This window comes from Apodemus sylvaticus, chromosome 11 (assembly GCF_947179515.1).
Source record: "Apodemus sylvaticus chromosome 11, mApoSyl1.1, whole genome shotgun sequence".
Classification (NCBI taxonomy): Eukaryota; Metazoa; Chordata; class Mammalia; order Rodentia; family Muridae; genus Apodemus; species Apodemus sylvaticus.
Genome location: NC_067482.1, coordinates 23,212,255 through 23,226,305, shown reverse-complemented (window position 1 = coordinate 23,226,305; position 14,051 = coordinate 23,212,255).

Here is a 14,051-nt window from a genome sequence, read left to right as displayed (position 1 = left end):
ACTAAATGGAGAGAAATCCCACTAAAATCAGGGACTAGACAAGGCTGTCCTCTCTCTCCATATCTTTTTAATATAGTACTTGAAGTTCTAGCTAGAGCAATTAGACAACATAAGGAGGTCAAGGGGATACAAATTGCAAAGGAAGAAATCAAATTATCACTATTTGCAGATGACATGATAGTCTACTTAAGTGACCCGAAAACCTCCACCAGAGAACTCCTACAGCTGATAAACAACTTCAGCAGAATGGCTGGTTATAAAATCAACTCAAGCAAATCTGTTGCCTTCCTATACTCAAAGGATAAACAGGCTGAGAAAGAAGTTAGGGAAATGACACCCTTCACAATAGCCACAAACAATATAAAGTATCTTGGTGTGACTCTAACCAAACAAGTGAAAGATCTATATTTCAAGAACTTTCCGTCTCTGAAGAAGGAAATCGAAGAAGACCTCAGAAAATGGAAAAATCTGCCATGCTCGTGGATTGGCAGGATTAATATAGTTAAAATGGCCATCTTGCCAAAAGTGATCTATAGATTCAATGCAATCCCCATCAAAATCCCAACTCAGTTCTTCACAGAGTTAGAAAAAGCAATTCTCAAATTCATCTGGAATAACAAGATACCCAGGATAGCTAAAACTATTCTCAACAACAAAAGAAACTTTGGGGGAATCAGTATCCCTGACTTCAAGCAATACTACAGAGCCATAGTGTTAAAAACTGCATGGTATTGGCACAGTGAGTGACATGTGGACCAATAGAGTAGAATTGAAGATCCAGAAATGAATCTACACACCTATGGTCACTTGATCTTCGACAAAGGAGCCAAAAATATCCAGTGGAAAAAAGATAGCCTTTTCAACAAATGGTGCTGGTTCAATTGGAGGTCATCATGCAGAAGAATGCAAATTGATCCATTCTTATCTCCATGTACTAAACTTCACTCCAAGTGGATCAAGGACCTCCATGTAAAACCAGACACACTGAAACTAATAGAAAAGAAACTGGGGACGACCCTTGAGGACATGGGCACAGGGGAAAAGTTCCTGAACAGATCACCAATAGCTTATGCTTTAAGATCAAGAATTGACAAATGGGACCTCATAAGATTACAAAGTTTCTGTAAGGCAAAGGACACTGTGAAAAGGACAAAACGGCAACCATCAAATTGGGAAAGGATATTCACCAACCCTACATCTGATAGAGGGCTAATATCCAATATTTACAAAGAACACAAGAAGTTAGACCCCAGGGAATCAAATTACCCTATTAAAAATGGGGTACAGATCTAAACAAAGAATTTTCACCTGAAGAAATTTGGATGGCCGAGAGGCACCTTAAGAATTCCTCAACATCATTAGTCATTAGGGAAATGCAGATCAAAACAACCCTGAGATTTCACCTTACACCAGTCAGAATGTCAATTTGACAACATAAGGAGGTCAAAGGGATACAAATTGGAAAGAAAGAAGTCAAACTATCATTATTTGCAGATGACATGATAGTCTACCTAAGTGACCCAAAAAACTCCACTAGAGAACTCCTACAACTGATAATCAACTTCAGCAGAGTGGCAGGTTATAAAATCAACTCAAGCAAATCAGTGGCCTTCCTATACTCAAAGGATAAGCAGGCTGAGAAAAAAATTAGGGAAATGACCCCCTTCACAATAGCCACAAACAGTATAAAGTATCTTGGGGTGACTCTTACTAAACATGTGAAAGATCTGTATGACAAGAACTTCAAGACCCTGAAGAAGGAAATGGAAGAAGACCTCAAAAAATGGGAAAACCTCCCATGCTCATGGATCGGCAGGATCAATATAGTTAAAATGGCCATTTTGCCAAAAGCAATATACAGATTCAATGCAATACCCATCAAAATCCCAACTCAATTCTTCACAGAGTTAGAAAGAGCAATTATCAAATTCATCTGGAATAACAAAAAAACCCAGGATAGCTAAAACTATTCTCAGCAACAAAGGAAATTCTGGGAGAATCTGTATCCCTGACCTCAAGCAATACTACAGAGCAATAGTGTTAAAAACTGCATGTATTGGTACAGTGACAGGCAGGCAGATCAATGGAACAGGATTGAAGATCCAGAAATGAACCCACACACCTATGGCCACTTGATCCTCGACAAAGGGGCTGAAAACATGCAATGGAAAAAAGATAGCCTTTTCAACAAATGGTGCTGGTTCAACTGGCGGTCAGCATACAGAAGAATTCGAATTGATCCATCCTTATCTCCTTGTACTAAGCTCAAATCCAAATGGATCAAGGAGCTCCACATAAAGCCAGACACTCTGAAGCTAATAGAAAAGAAACTGGGGAAGACCCTTGAGGACATCGGTACAGGGAGAAAGTTTCTGAACAGAACACCAATAGAATATGCTCTAAGATCAAGAATTGACAAATGGGACCTCATAAAATTACAAAGTTTCTGTAAGGCAAAGGATACCATCAAAAGGACAAATTGGCAACCAACAAATTGGGAAAAGATCTTCACCAATCCTACATCAGATAGAGGGCTAATTTCCAATATATACAAAGAACTCAAGACATTAGACTCCAGAAAACCAAACAACCCTATTAAAAATGGGGTACAGAATTAAACAAAGAATTCTTACCTGATGAACTTCGGATGGCGCAAAAACATCTTAAAAAATGCTCAACTTCATTAGTCATTAGGGAAATGCAAATCAAAACAACCCTGAGATTTCACCTTACACCAGTCAGAATGGCTAAGATTAAAAATTCAGGAGACAGCAGGTGTTGGCGAGGATGTAGATGGAACACTCCTCTACTGCTGGTGGGGTTGCAAATTGGTACAACCACTCTGGAAATCAGTCTGGTGGTTCCTCTGAAAACTGGGCACCTCACTTCCAGAAGATCCTGCTATACCACTCCTGGGCATATACCCAGAGGATTCCGTACCATGTAATAAGGATACATGTTCCACTATGTTCATAGCAGCCCTATTTATAATTGCCAGAATTTGGAAAGAACCCAGGTATCCCTCAACAGACCATTCACATGGGTGTAGCAACCTTGCTTTCCGGGCTGTTTGCTTGTTAGCAACAAAAGGCCTCCATACCTCTACAAATAAGTAGGATGCTTAACAGATTTGAAACCTGAGTGGGAACCTGGAGAAATGCCTTCAGACAGAAACCCAAAGTAGCTACTAGTCACAGCCTCCATACATTGAGATTTTCAAAGGCATGTCTCTGACATTTTTACTGTACTTTCTAAAAGATGCCCAAGAAGAGGGTCTTCCGGGCGGTCAGCGGGGAGAAGTCATTGTGCTCTGGTAAAACCAGCGGGCCCGACAGGAGCCTCCAGGTGTCTGCTTTGGGATCTGAACAGCCTGGGCCACAGCACTCAGTTTCCAGGAAGTGCGGGAGACCTGGTGAGCACCCAGAGGCAGTCTGGGAGAGAACCCAGCTTGCTCCAGTAGCACAGAGCTTCGGCTCCAGTCCTGAGGCCTCTGGCAGGAGCCCTCAGATCTCTCTGCTTCAGGATCCAGATCAGCCTGGGCGGCAACACCATATCTCCAGGTCCTGCAAGAGGCAAGAGGGGCTTCCAGGCGGCCAGGGGGGAGAAGTCAGTGTGCTCTGGAGAATCCAGCGGGCCTGGCAGGAGCCTTCAGGTGTCTGCTTTGGGATCTGAACAGCCTGGGCCACAGCACCCTGTCTCCAGGCAGTGCAGGAGGTAAGCTGTGCACCTGAGGCCACCTGGGAAGGGGCAGCTTGCACTGGTGAGTCCAGCACTGACAAGACCAACTAACACCAGTGAGAACTAGATGGCAGAAGGCAAACGCAGGAACGTCACTAACAGAAATCAAGGCAATATGGCAACGTCTGAACCCAATTCTCCTTTACCAGCATGTCCTGGATACCCCATCACACCAGTAAAACAAGATTTGGATTTAAAATCACTGGTCATGATGCTGGTACAGGAACGCATGAAGGACATACTTAAAGAAATTGAGGAGAAAATGGATCAAAAGTTAGAAGTCCTTGCAAGGGAAACACAAAAATCATTGAAAGAAATCCAGGAGAATACAAAAGCCAATAAGGAGGAAATGCAAAAATCACTTAAAGAAATACAGGAGAACTTTGGTCAACAGGCAGAGGTCATGAAAGAGGAAACACAAAAATCTCTTAAAGAATTACAGGAAAGCACAAACAAGCAAGTGAAGGAGCTAAGCAGAACCATCCAGGATCTAAAATCAGAAGTAGAAACAACTAAGAAAACTCAAAGGGAGACAACTTTGGAGATAGAAAGCCTTGGGAAGAAATCAGTGGACATAGATGAAAATATCAACAACAGAATACAAGAGATAGAAGAAAGAATCTCAGATGCTGAAGATTCCATAGAAACCATGGACTCAACAGTTAAGGAAAATGCAAAATGCAAAAAGCTTGTAACCCAAAATATCCAGGAAATCCAGGACACAATGAGAAGACCAAACCTAAGGATTATAGGCATAGATGAGAGTGAAGATTTACAACTTAAAGAGCCAGCCAATATTTTCAATAAAATTATGGAAGAAAACTTCCCTAAACTAAAGAGAGAGATACCCATGAATATACAAGAAGCCTACAGAACTCCAAACAAACTGGACCATGACAGAAATACTTCCTGTCACATAATAATCAAAACACCAAATGTAATAAACAAAGAAAGAATATTAAAGACAGTAAGAGAAAAAGGCCAAGTAACATATAAAGGAAGACCTATCAGAATCACAGCAGACTTTTCACCTGAGGCTGTGAAGGCTAGAAGATCCTGGGCAGATCTCATGCAGACTCTAAGAGAACACAAATGCCAGCCAAAACTACTATATCCAGCAAAACTCTCAATCACCATAGATGGAGAAACTAAGATATTCCATGACAAAACCAAGTTTACCCAATATCGATCCACAAACCCAGCCCTACAAAGGATAATAGGAGGAAAACACAAATACAAGGAGGGAAGCTTCACCCTGGAAAAAGCAAGATAGTAACCTTTCATCAAACCCTAAAGAAGTTAACCAATCAAATTAAAAAAAAAGTCAAAAATGACAGGAAGTAACAATCACTATTCCTTAATATCTCTTAACATTAATGGACTCAATGCTCCAATAAAAAGATATAGACTAACCGACTGGACATGTAAACAGGACCCTACATTTTGCTGCTTACAGGAAACACACCTCAGGGTCAAAGACAAACACTACCTTAGAGTAAAAGGCTGGAAGACAATTTTACAAGCAAATGGTCTCAGGAAACAAGCTGGAGTAGCCATTTTAATATCAGATAAAATTGACTTTCAAACCAAAGTCATCAAAAGAGACTCTGAGGGACACTTCTTGCTGGTCAAAGGAAAAATACAACAAGAAGAACTCTCAATCCTGAACATCTATGCTCCAAATGCAAGGGCACCCTCTTTCGTAAAAGAAACTTTATTAAAGCTCAAAGCACACATTGCACCTAACACAATAATTGTGGGTGACTTCAACACTGCACTTTCCTCAATGGACCGATCAGGAAAACAGAAACTAAACAGGGACACAATGAAACTAATTGAAGCTTTGGACCAATTAGATTTAACAGGTATATATAGAACATTCTATCCTAAAACAAAAGAATATACCTTTTTCTCAGCACCTCATGGTACCTTCTCCAAAATCGACCATATAATTGGTCACAAGACAGACCTCAACAAATATAAGAAGATCGAACTAATCCCATGACTCCTATCAGATCACTAAGGAGTAAAAGTGGTCTTCAATAGCAGCAAAAACAACAGAAATCCCACATACACGTGGAAACTGAACAATATTCTACTCAATGATAACTTGGTCAAGGAAGAAATAAAGAAAGAAATTAAAGACTTTTTAGAACACAATGAAAATGAAGACACAACATACCCAAATCTATGGGACACAATGAAAGCAGTGCTAAGAGGAAAACTCATAGCCCTGAGTGCCTCCAAAAAGAAAATGGAGAGAGCATACACTACCAGATTAATGACACACCTGAAAGCCCTGGAACGAAAAGAAGCTACTTCACCCAGGAGGAGTAGAAGGTAGGAAATCATCAAACTCAGGGCCGAAATCAATCAAGTAGAAACAAAGAGAACCATACAAAGAATCACCAAAACCAGGAGCTGGTTCTTTGAGAAAATTAACAAGATAGATAAACCCTTAGCCAGACTAATCAAAGGGCACAGAGACAGTATCCAGACTAACAAACTTAGAAATGAAAAGGGAGATATAACAACAGCAACTGAGGAAATTCAAAAAATCATTAGATCCTACTACAAAAGCCTATACTCAACACAAGTGGAGAATGTGGAGGAAATGGACAGTTTTCTAGACAGATATCCAACATCAAAACTAAATCAGGATCAAATAGATCAACTAAACAGTCCCATAAAACCTGATGAAATAAAAAGGGTCATAGAAAGTCTCCCAACCAAAAAAAGCACGGGACCAGATGGCTTCAGTGCAGAGTTCTATCAGACCTTCATAGAAGACCTAACACCAATACTCTTCAAACTATTCCACAAAATAGAAACAGAAGGAACTCTACCCAACTCGTTCTATGAAGCCACAATTACGCTGATACCAAAACCACACAAAGATCCAACTAAGAAAGAGAATTTCAGGACAATTTCTCTTATGAATATTGATGCAAAAATACTTAATAAAATTCTTGCCAACCGAATCCAAGAACACATCAAAACGATCATCCACCATGATCAAGTAGGCTTCATCCCAGGGATGCAGGGATGTTTCAATATAAGGAAATCCATCAATGCTATCCCCTACATAAACAAACTCAAAGAAAAAAACCATATGATCATCTCATTAGATGCAGAAAAAGCATTTGACAAAATTCAGCATCCTTTCATGCTAAAAGTCTTGGAAAGAACAGGAATTCAAGGCCCATACCTAAACATCGTTAAAGCAATATAGATCAAACTGGTAGCCAACATCAAACTAAATGGACAGAAACTTGAAGCAATTCCACTAAAATCAGGGACTAGACAAGGCTGTCCTCTCTCTCCATATCTTTTCAACTTGAAGTTCTTGCTAGAGCAATTAGACAACATAAGGAGGTAATGGGGATAAAAATTGGAAAGGAAGAAGTCAAATTATCACTATTTGCAGATGACATGATAGTCTACTTAAGTGACCCGAAAACCTCCACCAGAGAACTCCTACAGCTGATAAACAACTTCAGCAGAGTGGCTGGTTATAAAATCAACTCAACAAATCAGTTGCCTTCCTATACTCAAAGGATAAGCAGGCTGAGAAAGAAGTTAGGGAAATGACACCCTTCACAATAGCCACAAACAATATAAAGTATCTTGGTGTGACTCTAACCAAACAAGTGAAAGATCTATATGACAAGAACTTCAGGTCTCTGAAGAAGGAAATCGAAGAAGACCTCAGAAAATGGGAAAATCTGCCACAGTCGTGGATTGGCAGGATTAATATGGTTAAAATGGCCATCTTGTCAAAAGTGATCTACAGATTCAATGCAATCCCCATCAAAATCCCAACTCAGTTCTTCACAGAGTTAGAAAAAGCAATTCTCAAATTCATCTGGAATAACAAGAAACCAAGGATAGCTAAAACTATTCCCAACAACAATAGCAATTCTGGTGGAATCAGTATCCCTGACTTCAAGAAATACTACAGATCAATAGTGTTAAAAACTGCATGGTGTTGGCACAGTGACAGACAAGTGGACCAATGGAATAGAATTGAAGATCCAGAAATGAATGAACACACCTATGGTCACTTGATCTCGACAAAGGAACCAAAATCATCCAGTGGAAAAAAGATAGCCTTTTCAACAAATTGTGCTGGATCAATTGGAGCTCAACATGCAGAAGAATTCGAATTGATCAATTCTTATCTCCATGTACTAAACTTCACTCCAAGTGGATCAAGGACCTCCATGTAAAACCAGACACACTGAAACTATTAGAAAAGAAACTGTGGAAGACCCTTGAGGACATGGGCACAGGGGAAAAGTTCCTGAACAGATCACCAATAGCTTATGCTTTAAGATCAAGAATTGACAAATGGGACCTCATAAAATTACAAAGTTTCTGTAAGGCAAAGGACACTGTGAAAAGGACAAAACGGCAACCATCAAATTGGGAAATGATATTCACCAGCCCCACATCTGACAGAGGGCTAATATCCAATATATACAAAGAACTCAAGAAGTTAGACCCCAGGGAACCAAATAACCCTATTAAAAATGGGATACATATCTTAACAAAGAATTTTCACCTGAAGAAATTCGGATGGCTGAGAGGCACCTTAAGAAGTGGTCAACATCATTAGTCATTAGGGAAATGCAGATCAAAACAACCCTGAGATTTCACCTTACACCAGTCAGAATGGATAAGGTCAAAAACTCAGGAGACAGCAGGTGTTGGCGAGGATGTAGAGAAAGAGGAACACTCCTCCACTGCTGGTGGGGCTGTAAGATGATACAACCACTGTGGAAATCAGTCTGGAATTTCCTCAGAAAACTGGACATGAGACTTCCAGAGGACCCTGCTATACCTCTCCTAGGCATATACCCAAAGGATTCCCCAGCATGCAATAAAGACCCATGTTCCATTATGTTCATAGCAGCCTTATTTATTATAGCCAGAAGCTGGAAAGAACCCAGATGCCCCTCAAAGGAGGAATGGATACAGAAAATGTGGTATATTTACACGATGGAATACTACTCAGCAATTAGAAACAATGAATTCACAAAATTTTTAGGCAGATGGTTTGATCTGGAAAATATCATCCTAAATGAGGTAACCCAATCACAAAAGAATACACATGGAATGCAATCTCTGATAAGTAGATATTAATTAGCCCAGAAGCCCTGAATACCCAAGGCAGAAATTGCAGAACAAATGACTCCAATGTAGAAATATGGAGAGGGTCCTGATCCTGGAAAGGATTGATCTAGCATTGGAAGGGAATATAAGTACATAGACAAAGGAGGGAGGTGATTGGAGAAAGAATGGAGAGAAGAAGGTTTATGGGACATATGGGGAGGGGGGATCCGGGAAAGGGGAAATCATTTGGAATGTTAACAAAGAATATAGAAAATAAAAATATTAAAAAATAAAAAAAAAGATGCCCAAGAAATCCAAGTACACAGAGGGCTTGGAAGAATCCTGTCCTTCAGACTCCCTATCTGAAAGACAGAGCCTCAGGGCACGTTTGTGCTTATAAAAAGAAACAGCCTGTTAAAAATAAATAAATAAATAAATAATGTTCCACCATGACTGCAAAGATTCCAGTGTCTTCCCTCTCCTGGATCCTAGAATCTCATTATGCATTCCCTCTACTGTGGGTAGATGTTTCTCAGGTACAATTAGGTCCTCAGGTGAATTCATAGACGTGGAAACTGAGAATGAATCTGAATGTGCTTTGAGGGGTCACTGGGGTGCAGGGCTCCCCTGTTGCTTTGAAGATCCTCCTGTGTAAATTTTCATTGCTTCTGAAAGGGTTTCACTGTCAGGAAGCAAATGCAGCCACCTTTGGTTTATGACCCTGGGAAAGAGGCTGTATGTTTCCATCAGCCACGGCCCTGGTCCAGAACTGTAGGTGGACACTTGCTTCCCAGCATCCCATGGTTACTCAGGGTTAAGGCACAGAACAGTTTAGATGCAAAGACTATGGTGATGAAGTTCACTGAGTGAGTTCAAGGCAAAGAGGATCAAAAAGACCCATTCACCATGATTCTAAGTGACTGTCTGAGGTCTAATTCTATGACATGTTACCTTTACTTGACCCAACAGACTTGGGACATACTGTGGTGGGCATTGTCATTTTCCCCTGTTGGAGAATAGAGCCCTGTTTCATCTTGCTCGAACCTAATAGTGACCCACTGAAGTGGAAATTTCTGGTTTCTATAAAAATAAACTCAGTTATGTCATGTGAACAAAAAAAAAAGGCTATCTTTTTTCCACTGGATGTTTTTGCTCCTTTGTTGAAGATCAAGTGACCATAGGTGTGTGGATTCATTTCTGGATCTTCAATTCTATTCCATTGGTCCACTTGTGTGTCACTATGCCAATACCATGCAGTTTTAAACACTATTGCTCTGTAATATTGCTTGAAGTCAGGGATACTGATTTCCCCAGAATTTAAGATCAAGAATTGACAAATGGGATCTCATAAAATTACAAAGTTTCTGTAAGGCAAAGGACACTGTTAAAAGGACGAAACAGCAACCATCAAATTGGGAAAGGATATTCACCAACCCCACATCTGATAGAGGGCTAATATCCAATATATACAAAGAACTCAAGAAGTTAGACACCAGGGAACAAAATAACCCTATTAAAAATGGGGTACAGATCTAAACAAAGAATTTTCACCTGAAGAAATTCGGATGGCCGAGAGGCACCTTAAGAAGTGGTCAACATCATTAGTCATTAGGGAAATGCAGATCAAAACAACCCTGAGATTTCACCTTACACCAGTCAGAATGGATAAGGTCAAAAACTCATGAGACAGCAGGTATTGGCGAGGATGTGGAGAAAGAGGAACACTCCTCTACTGCTGGTGGGGCTGCAAGATGGTACAACCACTGTGGAAATCAGTCTGGAGGTTCCTCAGAAAACTGGACATGAGACTTCCAGAGGACCCTGCTATACCTCTCCTGGGCATATACCCAAAGGATTCCCTGGCATGCAATAAAGACATATGCTCCATTATGTTCATAGCAGCCTTATTTATAATAGCCAGAAGCTGGAAAGAACCCAGATGCCCCTCAAAGGAGGAATGGATACAGAAAATGTGGTATATTTACACAATGGAATACTACTCAGCAATTAGAAACAATGAATTCACAAAATTTTTAGGCAAATGGTTTGATCTGGAAAATATCATCCTAAGTGAGGTAACCCAATCACAAAGAATACACATGGAATGCAATCTCTGATAAGTGGATATTAATTAGCCCAGAAGCCCTGAGTACCCAAGGCACAAATTGCATAACAAATGACTCCCACGAAGAAGTATGGAGAGGGTCCTGATCCTGGAAAGTATTGATCTGGAATTGGAAGGGAATATAAGGACAGAGAAAAAGGAGGAAGGTGATTGGAGAAGGGATGGAGAAAAGAAGGTTTATGGGACATATGGGGAGTGGGGATCCGGGAAAGGGGAAATCATTTGGAATGTAAACAAAGAATATAAAAAATAAAAATATTTGAAAAAAAGAAAAAAAAAAAAGAAATGGTGTGTGACAATGGAGTACTATTCAGCCATTAGAAAAAATGAATTCCATTGGATGTTTTCAGCCCCTTTGTCGAGGATCAAGTGGCCATAGGTGTGTGGGTTCATTTCTGGATCTTCAATCCTGTTCCATTGATCTGCCTGCCTGTCACTGTATGGGAAAAGATCTTCACCAATCCTACATCAGATAGAGGGCTAATATCCAATATATATAAAGAACTCAAGAAGTTAGACTCCAGAAAACCAAACAACCCTATTAAAAAATGGGGTACAGAGTTAAACAAAGAATTCTCACCTGAAGAACTTCGGATGGCGGAGAAGCATCTTAACAAATGCTCAACTTCTTTAGTCATTAGGGAAATGCAAATCAAAACAACCCTGAGATTTCATCTTACACCAGTCAGAATGGCTAAGATTAAAAATTCAGGAGACAGCAGGTGTTGGGGAGGGTGTGGAGAAAAAGGAACACTCCTCCACTGCTGGTGGGGTTGCAAATTGGTGCAACCACTCTGGAAATCAGTCTGGCGGTTCCTCTGAAAACTGGGCACCGCACTTCCAGAAGATCCTGCTATACCACTCCTGGGCATATACCCAGAGGATTCCCCACCATATAATACGGATACATGCTCTACTATGTTCATAGCAGCCCTATTTATAATTGCCAGAAGTTTGAAAGAACCCAGGTATCCCTCAACAGAAGAGTGGATGCAAAAAATGTGGTATATCTATACAATGGAGTACTATTCAGCCATTAGAAACAATGAATTCATGAAATTCTTAGGCAAATGGATGGAGCTAGAGAACATTATACTAAGTGAGGTAACCCAGACTCAAAAGGTGACTCATGGTATGCACTCACTAATAAGTGGATATTAACCTAGAAAACTGGAATACCCAAAACATAATCCAGACATCAAATGCGGTACAAGAAGGAAGGAGGAGTGGGCCCTGGTTTTGGAAAGACTCAGTGAAGCAGTATTCGGCAAAACCAGAAAGGGGAAGTGGGAAGGGGTGGGGGGGAGGACAGGGGAAGAGAAGGGAGCTTATGGGACTTTCGGTGAGTGGGGAGGCTATAAAGGGGGAAATCATTTGAAATATAAATAAATTATATCGAATAAAAAAATTTAAAAAAAAAGAAAAGGAAAAATAAAAAGAAATCAAAAAAAAAAAAAAAGAATGGTGACTTCATGACCCTATGGATTATCTTTATATTTGTTCAATAGTTGTATTCAGTGGGCCATACCAACACTTTCCCACAGGCTCCATGTGCTGTATCAATAGCAAAACTGACGTCTGTTTCATAGACATCTCGCTGAAAGGGAATGCTGTTGAAATCTGTCATTTTTCACTGGCTTTTGTGCTTTTATCAAAGTTCTATCAATTCAGAATTAACACATAACTTTAAACCTATTTTCAAACAAATGAGTCTGATTATGTAATGTCTTGTGTAAATACACACATGGGACATGAACTCAAGGTTAGCAAAGTTTATTTGCTTTTCGTTGTCTCTGATACTACTGAACCAGAACTGATTCCCTTCTTACATGCAAGGATTGCATATTGAATATAACAGAATATGTAATGAGTCAGAGATAAAAAGCTTGTATTTCGTAAGTGTACTTAACATCACAGTAAATTTCAAACAAGAATCTGGGTGAATCAACATTTCTTAGACCTTGGTGTCTTTCAAAAATTTTCATATGTATAATTCATTATGTTATGTTTCTTGGTCCATGAAATTGCCATATTTCCTCCCATAAGTTGGAGGTGAACCTATAATGTTAAGGAAAGGAAGAAATCTTATACTACTTCTCTTCTACTATATCACACACAGTTACTTGTGACCTGGATATTCTTTAGTGGACATGTCTTCAAGTGTGTCCTTTCTAGGTTCCTTTTGTCATGAGAAAAATCGTTAATAAAAGGAGTGTGGAGAGTATGAAATTTCTTTTTGCTTAGAGTTGTATTACATAATGAAGGGCAGTAAGGGCAGAGATTGAAGGGAGCAACTTGGAGGTAGAAACTGAAGTAGAGGCCATAGATGAACAATACTGGTTTTCCTGGTGACTCTTAGTTTTCTCTCTTACATCCAGGACCACAGTCCTATTAATGCCAACAGTCAGAGTGAGATGGGATTTTCTACAGCATTTGTAAAAGAAGGAAATGATCTACAATCAGTTTTAAGCATTTTATGTGGTAAAGTTCGCTCCTCTCAGATGGCATTATTTTGTATCAAGTTAACTAAAAACTCATCAATATGAAATAACAGGAAACTCCAGTGACATACCTCTCCTAGGATTTCACCATAATGGAGTCTTTTAGCAGATATATCTGCTTGTAATGCTTCCATACTCTTGTAAGTAACTCCTCCCCCATGCTCTTGCAAACAACTCAATAAATTCCTTGGATCATCATGTCACACCTGAGTGGAGCCATTAGTCTGCATTTTCAGTTGTTGTTGTGTTCTCTCTTTCTCTCTGTCTGTCTCCCCTCCCTCTCTCTCTCCCTCTCTCCCTCCCTCCTTCTCTCCTTTTCTCCCTCTCTCCCTCCCTCCATCCTTCCCCTTCTCTGTCTGTTTCTTTCTTTCTTTGTCAGTGCCTTTCCTGATTTTAATAGACAGTAGTTCTTATATTTCCAGGAAAAGAATCATCTTATGTAATTGTATCCCAAAGAGTGACAGATACAGATAAAATCAAAGGGGATTCTAGGATGGGCACTTTGTATGACTGTTGTAGATTATGTAAATCCAACTGAGACTCAGATGTTGGCTTGTAAATAACTTCCTTTT